The 16,022-nt window shown below is 47.6% G+C and overlaps 1 long non-coding RNA gene across 1 annotated transcript; it reads right to left on the bottom strand.

The window, feature by feature from the left end:
* Window positions 1–10,007: 10,007 nt before the first annotated feature.
* On the bottom strand, window positions 10,008–13,593 carry LOC128777704 (uncharacterized). Its single transcript, XR_008423029.1, has 3 exons — window positions 12,236–13,593; window positions 12,012–12,138; window positions 10,008–11,750 (listed from the first exon to the last, which is right to left on the bottom strand). It is a non-coding gene; the product is annotated as an uncharacterized LOC128777704 (long non-coding RNA).
* Window positions 13,594–16,022: the final 2,429 nt, after the last annotated feature.

Genomic DNA, 16,022 nt, shown 5'->3' with positions numbered 1-16,022 from the left:
GCTGCTACATTGAACTGCCGTGCTGTCCTCATGAGGTGTGGCCCTGAGCAGTGGTGGCAGACGGGGGGATACCCGGAGACACCATTGGGGTCCAGAGACACCATTGCGGATGCTTCCGTCCCGAGGCGTTGTTAATGTAGCACCTGAGATTCCACCTGAGGTCTGGGGCTTGAATACTCCTTTTCTCCTCTCTTGGCAAGTTATTTTCCTTGTGGGGCTTCGTTCTCTTCGTGGGAGAAATGGTTATAATGGCTGCGTTGGGCCCAGCGCCTTGTGATTAGTGAATCGTAAAAAGAATGGCCAACCGTTGGTCACAAAGCTAAGTGCTTCGTGGCTAACAGGAGTCGAGTCTTTGTTCCAGGTTTGCTTTTTGAGCGTAAGACGTTCTTTTTTTAATTTTTTTTTAATGTTTATTTTTGAGACAGAGACAGAGCATGAATGGGGGAGGGTCAGAGAGAGAGGGAGACCCAGAATCCGAAGCAGGCTCCAGGCTCTGAGCGGTCAGGACAGAGCCCAACGTGGGGCTCGAACTCACGGACCATGAGATCATGACCTGAGCTGAAGTCGGATGCTTAACCAACTGAGCCACCCAGGCGCCCCAAGACGTTTCTATCTATGTGAACCTCCTACCTTAAAGATCACAACAGAGGTAATGCCAGATTCTATTTCACATAATGGCTCTAAGGGTGTAACTCACGGCCTTGACGCTCTGAGAACATACATTTGCGAAACATTTCCCTTCTCTTCGTGATCACGTCTCTAGGAAGGAATTGGGGCAGGTGACAAAGGAGACCCCAGGAGGGGCTCGGCGAAGGCTCGGCGGAGCGGGCCCAGAGGGTCTCGTTGGATGTCATCTCCTTCTCAGGAGGGCGAGGGGCGTCCCCTGCACCAGCTAGAGTTCGGACCTGCCTTGGCTTTGCTTTAGGTGGAAGCCACACAGAACGCAGCTGAGGAGTAGATGAACGGGATCCTTTTCCCTTTAAAAACGGAACAGTACACCTGATTCATGGATGCTGGCTGCCAGCAGTAGCTTTGGGAGTACCTTTGAGGTCAAGGCTGCTGTGGCAGCGTGGTGTCTGTGTGTTGATTTTTGCTGCCAACAAAGCCCTGTCCCTCAACTTGGCATTGCCTCATCCCCTGCCTGGGGACAGCGCCAGGATCTTGGCATTGTACCTGTGGCCGTGTGGGAGGGCCGTCTTTGAGATCTTCGGGCAAGTCTGAGCGCTTCTCTGGCAGCCTACCCTGTGTCGTGGCTTCAGCCGTCCTCTTGCTGCCGGCCACTTGCTTAACTTGCTGTGTGTTCAGAGATGCGTAATTCCATTGGATCTAGTATTTCGGCGACTTCCCTGCCGCACACCCTCCCCTACCCCGTGGTGCCTCATTTTGTGTTGAGGCGGGATCCTGTTGTCCTTTTCTCCATCTCCCATCTCTCGTGGTCTGTGGGAGCTAGCAGGAAGGGGTGGTGGTGTTCAGTTGTCAGGTTCGTGCACTCTTAGGGGTCAAGACCTATTCTAACTTGTTCATCTTCCTGCCTCTTGATTTCTTTACTTATGCCGTAGGGTGAGAAATCAGACTGCAAAGAGTGAGAAATCTGTTGGCTCCTGGGGGGGTGAGGGTGGGGAAGGGGATATTGGTGGGGCCCATAGGGAGGGAATATTTACTATAGTAGACACCAGAAGACTCCGTGCAGGTGCTCTCTGCCATTTTCTAGCAGGAAGACGTTTGACAAACAACTTAACCTCTTTTAATCTTTGATTCCCTCATCTTTAAAATAGACATCACCTCTAACTTTCACTGTGGGGCTGCTGGGAGAATCAAATGAGAGAAATAAAGCATGTGTGAGAACTTTGCAAGTTGTAAGATGAATTAACTAACACCCATCCAAGGCCGTGTGCTCGGTGCTGTGGGACAGCTGGTCCACCTGGAATGTTGAAAAAATGTGTAGGGTTTTAAGTGAGAAGACCCAGGGCTGAGGCCCAAGAGCAGAGCTTACTGGTGGTATGATCATTGGCCAATCATTTAACCTCTAAGAGGTTTACTTTCCTTATGCCTCACATTATTATCTCTTAAAAAATGTGATCATGTATTATCTAGAAAATTCTGGGTAGTGCAAATGTTAGCTCCAAAATGTCATCCTCCAAAAGAGTTAAGAGATTGAAAGAAATAATTTGCGGATCTAAAAATTCCATATTACGGAATTGTGGGAAACTAAGGGGTAGATTGTCTGATCCAGGTGGCAGTTAACACGAAGGGGCTTGTTTTGGAATCTAGAAGTTTAATAGGACACCAGTCAAATTCCTTCAACTTCCACATAGATGATAATTCTCTCAATTAAGCACATTCTTTCATTTTCTGTAGGACTGCGAGGTCATGACCTAAGCCAAAGTAGGACGCTCAATAGACAGCCACTCAGGTGCCCCTTAAAGTTCACATCTATAAAAGGCAGATAAAAAACACTTGCCTTACTACGTGGGATTGTTCTAAAGGCAATGTGAGATAATTTATGGATAGGTTTTGGAAATTTGAAAGCTAAAAGATAGATGATTACTATTTTAATGTATTTTGAGCTCAACATAAACTCGGGTCTAAAATACTTCAGAACAGGCTAAATAGCTAAATAAAACTGAAATGGGATCATTCATTTAAAGTTCACATTAAAGGGACCCCTGGGTGTGGCTCAGTCCGTTAAGCATCTGATTCTTGGTTTTGTCTCAGGTTGTGATCTCCTGGTTTGTGAGAATGAGCCCCACTCGGGCTCTGTGCTGAGAGTGCAAAGCCTACTTGGGATTCTGTCTCTGCCCTTCCCCTGCTCGTGTGTGTGTGTGCACGTGCGCGCGCATGTGCACGCGTGTGCACACATGTGCATGTTCTCTTTCTCAGAATGAAGCTCAGTGTGAATTTTATTTTATCTTTAAACATTTGTTTTACTCTGGTGGCTTTGAGTTTCGTAGTTCACAACAATAAATACCATTGAAGTAATCTCTTTAAACAGAAATGTTAAGAATGAGACTTTATTGGATAACAGAGGAAAATTTTACACTGTCCCAACTAGAAACCTAAAGGAATCAACAGAAATGAACTTGAAGGAGTAGGTCAAACATATATCTGTCTGCAAAAGTCAAATGGACAGCTTCCAAATAAAGATGCTAAGGATTTGATCAAGGTTAGTAACAATTAAGAATTAAGGGATATATTGAGTTTTGTGCCTCACTGAGGTTGGATCTTCTCACGTGCGTAAGACTTTTTTCTTTTTTTTTTTTCCCAAGAGTTCGTATTACTGCTTCTATTTTTAAATGGGGCACCTGGGTGGCTCAGTCGGTTCAGTGTGTAACTTGGACTCAGGTCATGATCTTGAGGTTTGTGGGTTCGAGCTCTGTATCTGGCTCTATGCTCACAGCTCAGTCTGGGGCCTGCTTCAGATTCTGCTCTCACTCTGTCTCTCCCCTGCTCATGCCCTTTGCGTCTCTCTCAAAGTAAGTAAATATTACAAAATTAAAAAGTCAGCGGGTAGTTGGGTGATTCTGTACTATTAACTTGTTGGTAATTATTGTCAGACTTCTCTGCTGTCTTAGAATAAATATGTGCTTCTGGCTCACGTTGAGCTAAAATACCTGGAGACCGTGTGATCTGATGAGAGCCATGTCTATCTGAGGCCAGACAGCTCCCCAAAGAGCTTTTACTAAGAGAAAACAAAATTTCCCCCTTGCCAGCAGTTATCACCCCCTTTCTTTTCTAGCCTGCGCAGAACACTGGGGAAGTGAGGAGAAAGGCTCATCAGCTTTATATCAGAGGTGACAGGGAGAATTCTGAAAGACTCACCCATAGAGATGGGGGTGCCTGCAAGAATGCCAAAGCTGGTGTTGGATTTCCTGGTTGAATGTCTGCTCAGGCTGACATGCCTGACTACCCCTGTGCTTGTCTGGGCTGGGGCGGAAAGAACTGTGAGGCACAACAGGAGAGGGGGCTCCCAGCCGGGCAGCTCACATGTATTCTCCGTTTAGTTTGGCAGGAGCATGGGAATTCTCTAAGGGTGAAGGGAACACTGCAAATGGTAGATGGTCTTGATCCATCTTGTTAGAGGATCTCCCTACAAGGCTGTCGTCTGGTAATAGGAGTCCAGGGGTGGGTGGAAGAGGCTGGGCCAGAGCTGGGGTCAGATCTACGTCAGAGAAGCTGTGCCGTGAGGAGGTCCCTTGGGAAAAACCACACAGGAGCCAGAATTAGAGGAGGAGTCATGGCCAGTCATGGCGGGGGGTGGGTGGGTGGGTGGGTGGGGGGACATTTGTCTTTACCTGTCTACCGGTTGTTTGCAGGAAGAGTATGGACAGCCCAGAGCAGGGAGGAGGAGAGGTCAGTGAGTAAAAGAGTAGATCTTAGCCCTCCCTGTTTATAGTTGGGGTCACAGGTTTGCAAGGTGTCAGGGTGGGGCTTGCCTAAACCATAGTTGAACTGGAGAACGAAGAAAATAATTTGGCCTAGAGCTTTACTAACCAAAAGTTGGCCCCAAATTGTAGCATCTGCACTAGATCCTACATTAGAGTTGGGAAAAGGGTTACAAAAAAAAAAACAAAAAAACAAAAAAAACCCAAAAACCAAAAAACAATCCGTGGCTCTGATGTGAGTGAAGCGAAGCCATTTCCCATTAATGGCCTGTGAGATGCTAACACTCAGGAAACCGAATTTCCCAGATTCTCCCTCTTTGTTTCTAGGATTCCAAGTATTCATTCCATGTCTAAATCCACCCCAGGGCCATTGGTGTTTGTCACGAGCCTCCAGGAATTTTCCTGTTGCCAGGCTTGTGGTCCTTCCTCTTGTGGTCTATGGTGTGCATTGTATCTGAGGATAAAGAGTCACAGTCATGGCGCCAGATGTTGACGTAAGTGAATTACGGGTGATAATTTGATGGCCTCTTTGTACATGGAAATGTCTTTTTAAGAATTGGATTTCTGTTGTCAGTAGGGTATTGGGCAGATCCCTGAGACCTATAAAAGATACTAGACAATAAAGGCAGATGTACATCATGATTCAGTTTGAAGGAGCCTCCGTGCTCCTAATTTGCTTAGAAAGACTTGTGAGCATTCTATGATACCATGTCAACACGGCTTAATAAAAAGCTACCTCATAAAGGGAGAAACAGATACAACATGCCTCTCCTAATGTTTTCCAGAGAGTCTGTGAATGAATCGAGAAGTGGATCCAGGATTTCACGTATCAGCACCCTAGGTTTTATCATTTCTATAATCCTTTTCTCTTTCCCTGTTGCTGTCGAGATTTTAAAGGGGGATTACGGTTTGAGTTAAAGAGAGCAGGCGATGCGAGCCTACCACACAAAGTTGTTAAATCTCAGAGGCCTGAGATTTCTTGGCTCCTTTCAAGTTTTGGAAGCCGTGCACTCCTAGGGAATGCTATTAGGAACTGGCTTCATGGAGAAAATGTAGCTTTGGGGCAGTTAGCTTTTGAAGCTGGGAGAGGATAATAGGTTGGCGGACGTGAGTGGGGAAGTGTCTGCGGGTTTAGAAAATAAAGGGCGTGAGGAGGGTGGCGGTGGTGTGCGGGTCTTACCGTAATAGTTCTTTAGCAGGACCAAGTGGTTCTCCAGATCGAGTTCAATTTTCCGCTGAGTGCGTTTTCTGTTTTGACAAAGCCTGGGCACCCTCTCCCGGAGTGTGCGTCTCTCTGTGCCCTGATTGCGGGGGGCTGTGCTGTTAACTTGGCCAACGGCCCCTTTGGACCCGAAAGGACTGGTTTAATTTACATCAGATTGTATAGGTTTAGGGCTTGGCAAAACAAAAACAAAAACCAGCCTGCAGTGGCTCTTCTCTCTCCACCTCACACTGTTAGAGGTCCTGTATCCAGGGAATGAATCCTAACACGAGTTACATACACGTGGAAGCAAACCTCAGGTAGCAGGGTGGAAAGGGGAGGAAGAGCTGTCACATCTGTGCCTTCCTGAGTGGGAAGTTCAAATCTGGGCTTTGGCAGAGTAGGACACAGGCGAGGAGGAGGGGCGGCAGCGCTAGGAGCTCCTTTGGGGAGGGCGTTCCGGGACAGGGTCACCCACTCGGGAGGTGGTGGCCCTGGAACACCAGAGCGGGCCGCACCTGCGGCTCTGTGCAGACTAATGTTTCTTTTGCTTAATGGGCATTGAGTCACCTTGTGAAACGTCTTTTCTAATAGGGAGGTGGACTTATTCCTGCCCCAAAGCTACTGGGAGCCTGTTTAGGAAGACGCTCCCCTCACACACACCCCTCCACCGCTGATGAACAGCGTTGCTGTCACTCGGTTAAGCAACTTGCCAGGGGGGAGGAAGTCACCTTGCTGGGAGTCCTCTACCTGAGGACTGAGTTTAGAGGAGGGAGAAATCTGAACTGCCCGGTGATTGCCATGCACAGCGGCGATGCTATGGGGGTACTTAGGAGTGCCCTTGGAGGGAGACCCGGTTCTTGACCTCGAGGAACACCAGCCAGTGGCTCTTCCCTCCATGTGCTTTCGTGTGCCGTCTGTTTGTTCTGGTGAGATCTTGCTGGTACCCTCAGAGTGCCTAAGTAGGCTCGTTGCTGATCGCACTGTATTGAATCTTGCTAGAACCTTGTGAATGTGCTTGCTGGGCAGTCGTCGAGGCTCCCTGTGCCACATGTGTATGTGGGGGGTGGGGGCATCCAAATGGCTTTGAGTGTCCGTTCCCGTGTCAGTCGGAATTCTGTGCTAACAGAGCGCATCTGCTCTGTATTTTACAGATGAGGACGTTTGAGTCCCAGAGAGGAAACGATTTGCCCCTTTCCCTGAGGTAAGCTGGCAGGGTCGCTCCCGAAATCTAGGTCTGCAGATTCAGCCCAGCGCCCTTCCCTGAACGTCACACAGCTCCTGTCACGATCTTGAGATTTGTTGAAGCCACAGGACTGCGTGATGGTTGTACATATGTGGATTTCAGTGCCCCAGTGGCATGGACCCCTCTGTCAGTCTACGGCCCGAGCCCGGTTCCACGACACGTGGTGAATGGCCACTCGTGTGGTCTCAGAACTGGGTGCCTGAGGATGTCCCGATCCCCTGGGATAGTGCCTTCTGCTGCACCCTGTGTTGTCTTTTCCTCTTGGGGCCCTGTGGTTCCCGTGTGGAGGCAGGCAGCCCCATGCGGGGCCGAATTTCAGCCCCGTGAAGGGCATTAGCATAGACACCATACATTCTTGAAGAGCCAGGATGTAGTTTTCAGGTGGATATACTTCCGTTTTAAGAACACTTGCTTTGACATGCTCTGAGATCAAGAAGGAGCACTGCCCGTGTCTCCAGAGGATCCCCTTGGTGCTTTCTCTGGGTTAGAACTTGTCTCAAGAAATGGCTTTGCCCTGCAAGCTTCTAACATCTCTTCCCTTATTGGCTGGCAGCTTTTGTGCAATGGATTTTACTGATAAGCTACTAAATTTAAATCTGGCGATTACACGGTGTGAATTACTTCAGGGAACTTCCTCGATTTTAGGCCAGGACTGCAATCAAGCCCCAGGCTGTCAGGATTTGGAGTTTTTCCAGTCGTGGTGATGGCTCGCCCTCCATACGCTCTTATTTCGGTACACAGTACAGAACGGATCAGGATAATTCACTGGATTTAGGGATCCGAATAGTTAAACGATCACTCGTCACGGGACGTGTGCTGGAGTTCAGCTAGCCTCATTCACATCTCCTCCTGATTTTGTGCCTTGGCCCCTTCTTAGAGAAGAACTACTCCATTTCCTAACTTCTCAAGGGGCCAACCAGAGGTTGCTTTTTTTTTTTTTTTTTTTTTCCTCCTGTGTGCCAAATTTCTCGCAGCCCTTTTCTCAGGAATACCCTACTCTGTTTGGGCTGCCACAGGCGTTTTAGCTTCACTGTTGGTCTTGTTGATTTTCCGGTATTGGCTTTTCTCCTGCTGCCTCTGGGGTTCCTCATTTTCTTCTCTGCCCCCTTGGTCTCAGGTACTGGTTGTTCTTTTGGCTTTATTGCCTATTAGAAGTACGGGCAGGTGGCAATTGCTACACTTTGACCTCTGGTTCTTCTTCCCCTGGAGGGCTGGTGTTAAAGAGGCCAGGAAGGCAGAGAGCTGGGAACAGGAGGGAGAGGAGCCCAAGTAAGCCTGCTGATTGCTCCTTAATGTAGCCAGATGTTAAGTACTAGGAGAAGAGTAAATGAAAGCAGGCTTTCTCTCTGTCCCTACAAAGCCCTTCTCTTTGTCACTTGCCTTGACCCCTTAGCTACTCTTTACTTTCTGGGTTCTACAAATGACTAGCATTTATTACCTCAGGTACATACGGAATTAGAAATGCCTCTGTAGGCTGGTCCGGAAACCTAATCACTTTGATGACTGTTACTATGAGAAGCTGTGCTGTGAGTTTTGGGTAAATTTCGAGCATTCCTTAGGCGTATGAGCCATCTGCACGTTTAGGTAAGTAGATCGATCCTTTGTTGCTCGGTCTTTTTAAAGCTGGTAGTTCACTTTAGAATCTAAAGTTATAATGACAGATAGTTTTGAAGGTATCTGAATGGGCGAAGAGCCTACTCTTTTTTGGCATTAAATCTCATTTGTTACCTCCACACGCTTCTGAGAGGTCTACATTTTCCTTTCTGTCAGTGTCTTTCAGAGGATTGTGTTTTGGTCTCGGGATAATTGTGCTTTAAGAATACAGCATATGGTTGGGGACTTGCTTTTAAAGTATTATACAGAGTTTTCTCATTTTAGAATAGTTTTTTGTTCCCCCTTGGCTGACTTGACTAAATACCGTAAACTCAAGAAGCACTCCATGGGTGCAGGTCTGGTATCGATTATCATTAATTCTTCCCTTTATGACTTTGCCACTTAAATACACATTTAGAAACAAACCAAATAAACATTAAATAGCATAAGTAGATTTTTGACTTGGGTGGTCCAGTGAGTTTCAACATGTGCTTATGCTTTGAAAGGTGGTTATGAAAACATTATATTTAAGCAACCCATTAAAAGATTGCAATGGATTTATTTTGAAATGTATTAATACAGATATATTTAAAAAGAAATCTTGGATTATTTATAACTTCTGTACAAAGTAGCTAAAAAAAGGTAAATTTTTGCCCATATAAGGGGTTAGTCACTGTATTTCAGCTTGGCTGGTATAACCTGATGGGTTTCCAAAGGCACGCCATTGGGCAAGACACATGACTTCCTAGGTTCTCATTGTTTCATTAATGACAGATGAGATAAACTAGTTGGCTCTTAAGCTTTTCTGAAACTCTAGGATGCCGCAATTCTGTGACTTTAAAAGTTGATATTTAAAAGAATCCCATGAAGCAGAAAATACAGTATTTACTCCACAATATACATGGAGAGATGGCACGTTCTGGAATGATCAATAAAGGTCTAAAAATAGCCTATAATCCTAAGCCTTCTTTAAAAAGTCAGTCTTTATTCATGGCCTTGTTTAGTGAACTGTGCACACTGTTGGGAAAATAGATGGGGCATCTGGAAAAAATACTAAAATATTTATGGGCAGAGACTATACCTCAACACCTTAAATAACTTGTATTTCTTTCTATGTGTGGTGATACTGCCATCAAATGCAAGGTCAACTATGTGAATCAGCCCCATTAGAATAACTTTGGATTTGGGCCAGTGGTGTTCTGGTGGTTTCTGGATTGTGTGTTAAAACTTGGAGCTTGGAGAGGAAAGCTTTTACTCCTACAGGTTGGCATTTTGCTTGCAACTCCCCAGAACAGAAAGGAGTCCTCCTTTTTGTTTCTGTTTGTCTTCCACACCTCGTGGTGATCATTGTTGTTGCCTTCTGGTGATCCATTTCCCCACCTTGCAGTAGGAGGGTTTTTTTGTGTGTGTGGGTTGGGGGGGGGGGCGGTAATTAGTTGTCTAAGTTAATTCTCTTAAGGATTCTTGACTGGTTTCCTTGAGGAAGAATTGGGGATTAGGGAGTGATCTCCTAAAACCATTGTAGAGAATGTGTTGTATGAAGTCCATTAAATGTTTTAAAAAAAAAAAAAAAAAAAAAAGGCCCTGTAATGTAACCTGTTCGCAAAATCAGACAGTGGCTCCTGTAAGCAGAGCCTGGGGCAAGCCATTTTGATTTGTCACAGAGGTGGCTCTTGGGCAAATGCTAATGGCACATGAAGGCAGAGTGACCACAGTGTGTAGTGTAGGTTCCTTTGATCACTCGTAACTGGTTTTAATATTATACCAGCATTTTATCAGAAACCAAAATATTTCTCCGTGTTCTAACCCTGGCTATTGTGTTTTTTTCCTCCCGCTCTGAACCTGTAGAAGGCTTTCTGTTGTGTCAATATCGCATGTCAGCAAGTCTCTTAAGAAAAACTGTAGCCCTAAGGACTTAAGAGCATTTGATTCCCATTTGTCCCAGGATGCTGGGGGGGGTGGGGGCAGAGGTCATCTCTTGATACCCCTGGACCCTACTCAGTGCTTGGTATATGGTGGGGATCTCCTGTTGGGCAGGGCTTCTGAGAACCCTGCAAGAATCTTCCATTAGAATCTTAAACTGCCTAACATCTAATTGATCATGGAAGACAGAACAAAATGAACTTGGTTCCTTTTGTCCTTCTGTTGTTCCTTCAGAAATGAGGGTCCCCCCGCCCTTTACAAACCAGTGTAATCCTTTAAATGCAGAGTTAAAGTTTATCCGTTAATATTCATGCTTAGCAATAGTTGATAAAAAACAAACATCCTACCTCTCAGTAATAGGCTAGTGAAGTATGATTAAATTTTTAGAAATCGAAGAGGCAAAAGAGAGTGTAGATGCCTTGATAGGCTCATAAGTTGCTTACAGTGGAAGAGAGTCTGACCACATCTATGCTGGCTGTTTTTCTGGGGGATGCTTGGGCTGCTGGAGATACATGGATTTGTTCCTATCTCTACTTATAATGTGGCCGTTTAGGTCTTTACTGTGAGTTCTGTGGCCATATCTTTGCCACCTTCTAGCTTGGCTTGATATTTTGAGACTTGTCGAGGGTTTCCCATTCCACCATCTAGGCCTCCTGTCTTCTGATCGTTGCACTTGCCGCCTCTGTGCCGGCAGTGATGTTGGAGGCACAGGTCTGTGCAGCTATTTCTATGCCCAAGCTTCCCTGGTGCTCAGAGGCAGAACCTGTGTTTGTCAGTTGGTGGTTTAGATGAGTTACAGGTAAAACACGATGCAAGTCTCTGTCTAGATGCTTATCTTTTGCCCCAGCAGAAGCAGACAGAGAGGGAGATAAATGTTTGGCAGCCTTTGTTTAAAAAAGGAGCTGCTGGTGTCTAGAACAATCCCAGCCTCTAAAACATAATATAGGGCTTTGGAGGTGGGGGAAAGACAGCAGAAAGCTTTACACCCGAAGCCTAGTGTTGAGTTAGGGCTCGTAAAATCTGACTATTTCTCAAAGACCAAAACAGGTCATCTTGGAACGTGAAGGTGTTCATTTTATAGAGAGAATGAAATCTTCAGTGCCAGCAAGTCCCAGGATGGGTTCGTAAAGTCACGATAGATGTGAAGCCTCTCGTTCGAAATGCTTCCATTAGTTTCGTGTGCTTAGCACGTTGTAGGATATCCAGAGGAGTCCAAGGGCTGCGTGAAGGTCTGTTGTTATGATAGCAGTGCTTCCTTGATCTGGAACAGATTAAGGCTAAGGGATGGGGTGACTGCTTCTTAGGTCATGCTGAGGCACCCTTGTGAGGGGGAGCAGCCTGGGGGCGGGGAGTGTGCTGGTAGCTGGGCCAGCCTTCGCTTGTAGTTGCCCGGAGTCCGGAAAAACTGCAAGAAGAAATTACTCACAGACTCCTGCCAGCCACCTGCTTCAGATCATGCTGAAGTGACCATGGTAGATCCGTGACCCTCCCTGCCTGCTTCTCAACAAGCCCACAGTTCTGTGAGGAAAAGGACCTGGGTTAGAGGGATTATTCATTTTATTTTAGCCCCACAAGTTCCTCTTTATTATGACCTTTTTAGCCCAATTTAAACTGTTCAGTGAAGAAACTGATATGTAAGCAAAAGTAAGAAGATGAGGTCACTTACCTTAATTTCCTTAAGCCTTTAATCATTGTAAATAAAGATCTGGTTTCTTTGGAGTTTGCAGTGATGTCTTAGTTTTGTGGTGATTGGTGGACTCTTGGCAGATTGAGTCATCGTTTGACTTGAAGATCTAGAATAACATACCATCTGTCAAGAAATGATGACAGTAGTTGGTCTTGACACACCAAAAGTTGCATTTATGAAACAACCTAAGATTTTTTAGTTACCGTAGTACACCTGAAATCATGCCGTTGCTACCCAATGGCCTTTTGAAGGTGGGACTGACTTCCTGTTTCCACGGGGCCCTTGGCCAGTATAGAGCTGAGCACGACACTTGCTTATCCCATAGCTCTTGGCACACAGTAGGCGTTCAGTAAACACTTGATCGGCAGCTGCTGGCAGTTGCGGGCCTCTTGGGTGAATTCTGAGATGGATGGGAGGTGAGGCTGTGTTTTTATTCACCAGCCCGAATTGCACTGCCTGGGCTCCCACGGTACTGTCCTGATAGGATCGTCTTTGGCATTTACTGTTCTTCTGCAGACTCCCCTTAGGGGCGGTGCCTGGCAGCGGTAGAGTCTGAATCTTGCTCCGTGTTGGCCTTCCTCTACGCTGCCGCTCTGAAGGCTTTGTGTGCGCGAGGAAAGTCGTCCCCCTGGCCTGGTCACCCAATTTTGGCAGAGGATCAACGGCTGAGCCTCCAGCTCCGCAGATCTACCACTCAGCTGGTCTCGGGACACCGATGATGTGCAAGCGATCCCCCACGCTAAACTCGAAGATGAGAATTTTTTCTTTGAAATTTAAAAGAAGGATAAAAATGTGGTTGCTTTTCAGCCTAGATTGATGAGCTGGCGTGGGGGGAAGGCCGGCCTTTGAAATCTATAGGCCTCATGTTACAGGCCTGACCCCGCCGACCCCGGTAGATTAGTAATGGTCTACGCAGCCTGCTCTGTCAGCACGTCTGGCAGGGCACGCACAGATGGTGCCAGTTGGAGAAAATCGCAGCCCAGCGCCGCACCGCAGCCTCGCCTTGGCCGTGCTGCCCGGGGAGGAGGAGCCGAGACCGGGTCCTTTACAGACGTGTTCGTGCCCCGCGCTGCGGACCAGACCTGGGAGGAAGCCGGTCCAGGTTTAGGATGCGTTTGCCGGTCACGACTTCAGTCGTGCTTTCTTGAGCTCGCTCAGGCCTTCCGCCCCGCCGAGCAGCTGGGATTTGTACCGGGTCTGTGGCCTTGGGCTTGTTCGGCAAGGAATTTGAAACTAGAACTGATCTCATTCCAGGGAGTCCAGCATAATGCGATACTTGTTTTCCTACAGTCAGTGAGCCTCAGGAAAATGCGAGTGGGATGCAAGGCGGGGGGCTGGGAAGGGGGAGGCAGGAGTCTTTAGAGTTGGAGTCATCAACCCCCGGGAAAGAAGAATTTCACTGGAGAAAGCCGCTTCCGCGACCGGCTTCTGGGTTGCCGGGTGGTACCCTGCTTTGGTGAACACTCCTGTGTGGCGTCAGCCCTGGAAGTGGGGGCTCTGCTCCCCACAGGTGGGAGGGAAAAGGCCCTCCTTGGCGCGGAGCCATCGACCGGGGGCTGGGCTTCTAAGCACTAGTTCCTTCTAACGAAGGACATAAAATGCATCAGGAGCCTGCTCTTTGGACTTAGACGTTTTATTCTTTGAAAATTCTGCTTGGAGTCGAAAGTCCGGGGTTGAGGGCGCGTACCCTCGGAACGCCCCTCCACCCGAGCCACATCTCAGTAGGTTGAGGGCAGGCTGAAAAAATCCCAGTGTGGAGCAGATGCGCGGGGCCCCATGGCAGGGGCTCGCTCGGTCAGCCTCGGCCTCGGCCCATTTGTGACTTTGTTTTGTACTCTTTTTGCCAAAACTTCTTCTGGAAATCTCCACCCAGGTTAGTCTGGCTTTGTACGTTGTCACTGCTTAACGGGCTCATTGGGTTCCTCTTGAGTTTGAGGAAGTCTGTTTGATTTCTCGAGTTTTCCTCAGAGATGCCACTGTTGGAAAACGCGAGCCGCTTTTAAGCGTTCACTTCGGAGCGGCGGACCTGGGCTCCACGAAGGCAGTTCGTTTCTTCCTCCCGAAGATGGAAGGACATAGGTCCGCTTCGACACACCTGGTGCTTCCGAAATTGGGCCGTGGGCCGTGGCCCGGAGGGCGACGTGAAGGAGGGAAAAGGACGTTTGCTAAGTGCACGCCCTGGGTACGCACCCACACGAGCCTTGCTGGCTGCCGCGCAGAGGGAGGGCCCCTCGGGAAGCCTGCGGACATCTGACGGAGGCGTGGCTCTCCTTGGCCAATCGAGCGCGGCTCAGGCAGGGTAGCTTTATGGACGTGATGGGAGACTGAAGGGGAAAGTCAAGGTTGCCTCCCGAGCGGGAGGCGGGAGAAACCGGGAGATGATGAAGTGGGTTGGCCGGAGGAAGAGGAATTCTGTTTTAAGCCGTCGGTAGTTGGAACGCCCTTAGGTTGTTGGATTTCTGGGTCGGGATTTGGGCACGGAGGTCTGGCCTAGAGAGGCGTTTGGGAGTTAACACGTAGTAATGGTATAAGAGAAGGGGGAGAAATGGGCAAGTCCGGAGAGGACGAAAAGCGAGCTCCCAGTTCTCTTCCCCCTCGGGTGTTTGAGCAGCGACAGGTATTTGCCGAGAGAAGACCGTAACGAAAAGTACTTCGTGATTGTCAGGGTCAGGCTGGTTGTGTATTTGATTGGCAAACTCGTAGGAGTCTTGGCAATGCAGACACAAATTCTTAACCCTGAAGCAGAATCTTGGAGTACTTTGGGCCATTTCACAGATGCTCTACCATTTGAAGTAGATGCCAGAACAAACGAGGAGACGGACGGTGGAGAGGCTGGAGCCCACAAAGCAAGCATCTGCTGGTTATTGAGTTGCAGGAATAGCAGAGGGACAAGTGGACGGCAGGAGCCAAGAATAAAACCTGGTCAAGAGGCCACATCCACCCAGCTTGGCAGACAGGCCCGGTGGCTTTGGTAATGACACTGGTGCCTGCTGTATGTGAGCCTTTCCACCGAGTTTAAAAAAGGCTTTCCTCTAACTACTGGGTCGCCCAGAAGTTGGGCTCCTTCTGCCCTTGGTGGTTTTCTTCCTGTGGAATCAGTGCTGTGTCTGCTGACTCCACCATCGTACTTGTGGTCCTGCCCCGAGCGCCTAGGAGGTTTGTGAGGACATGCCCTTGTGGACGAGCCCAGCAGAAACCACATGACTTCACGGCTAGACTGGCACACGTGGACTTGACCAAAGCTTTGTCGCTTTGTCTTTTTCGATTTCTCTCCCCGGTCCCTCCCTTTTTGTTCTCTCAGTACTTTTGGCATAAATAATATGTAATTAAAATCATTAGAAATTTCATGGCAAGGCTTACTACTAGTGGTGAGGGATTATTAACACCGGAACTTCCTTTGGATTAATACTTACATTTTGACTAGAACTCCCTTTTTTATACCCACATTCACCACCAATTCTATTTTAAGTATTCTAACTCTGGGAATGACATAGGAAGGAAAATAGACCCACAACTTTGGAGGAAAAAAAATCCAGGAAATAATTTTGTAGGCTTTTCCTTTGTATGCCCCACCATACATGAAGTCCCAGAATAAATATCCGTGAGACTTTTCACTTTCACTCATTTTCTGGGGTTTGCTTGTGTTGGGTTTTGGGAGAAGAGACCCGTAAGCACTAGTTCCTTCTAACGAAGGACATAAAATGCATCAGGAAGACAGTTTGCTGAGACTAGGATATCCTAAATATTTGCAGCTGGAATACTTCTGGCATCTGCTGAAGGTTGTGTTTTAAAATGCCATTACGTTGTGCATAAATGTGCTCTTTTTTGTGTGTGTGCCACTGTGAGTGTTGTTTATTTTTAATGTTCATCCACCTTTATGTAAATAATCAGTGGTAAAAGTTAAGTCCAGCTTTTCCCCTGCACCCCACCTCCCCCCGTGTCTGTCATTTACTGGGCACTGGGCTGCCTTTTGGAACTCAAAGACATGCA

Source organism: Panthera pardus, unplaced genomic scaffold (genome assembly GCF_024362965.1).
Source record: "Panthera pardus isolate Hobbes unplaced genomic scaffold, ASM2436296v1 HiC_scaffold_17, whole genome shotgun sequence".
NCBI lineage: Eukaryota > Metazoa > Chordata > Mammalia > Carnivora > Felidae > Panthera > Panthera pardus.
Note: the sequence above shows the minus strand (reverse complement) of the source record. Positions and strands in the feature narration are given on the sequence as shown.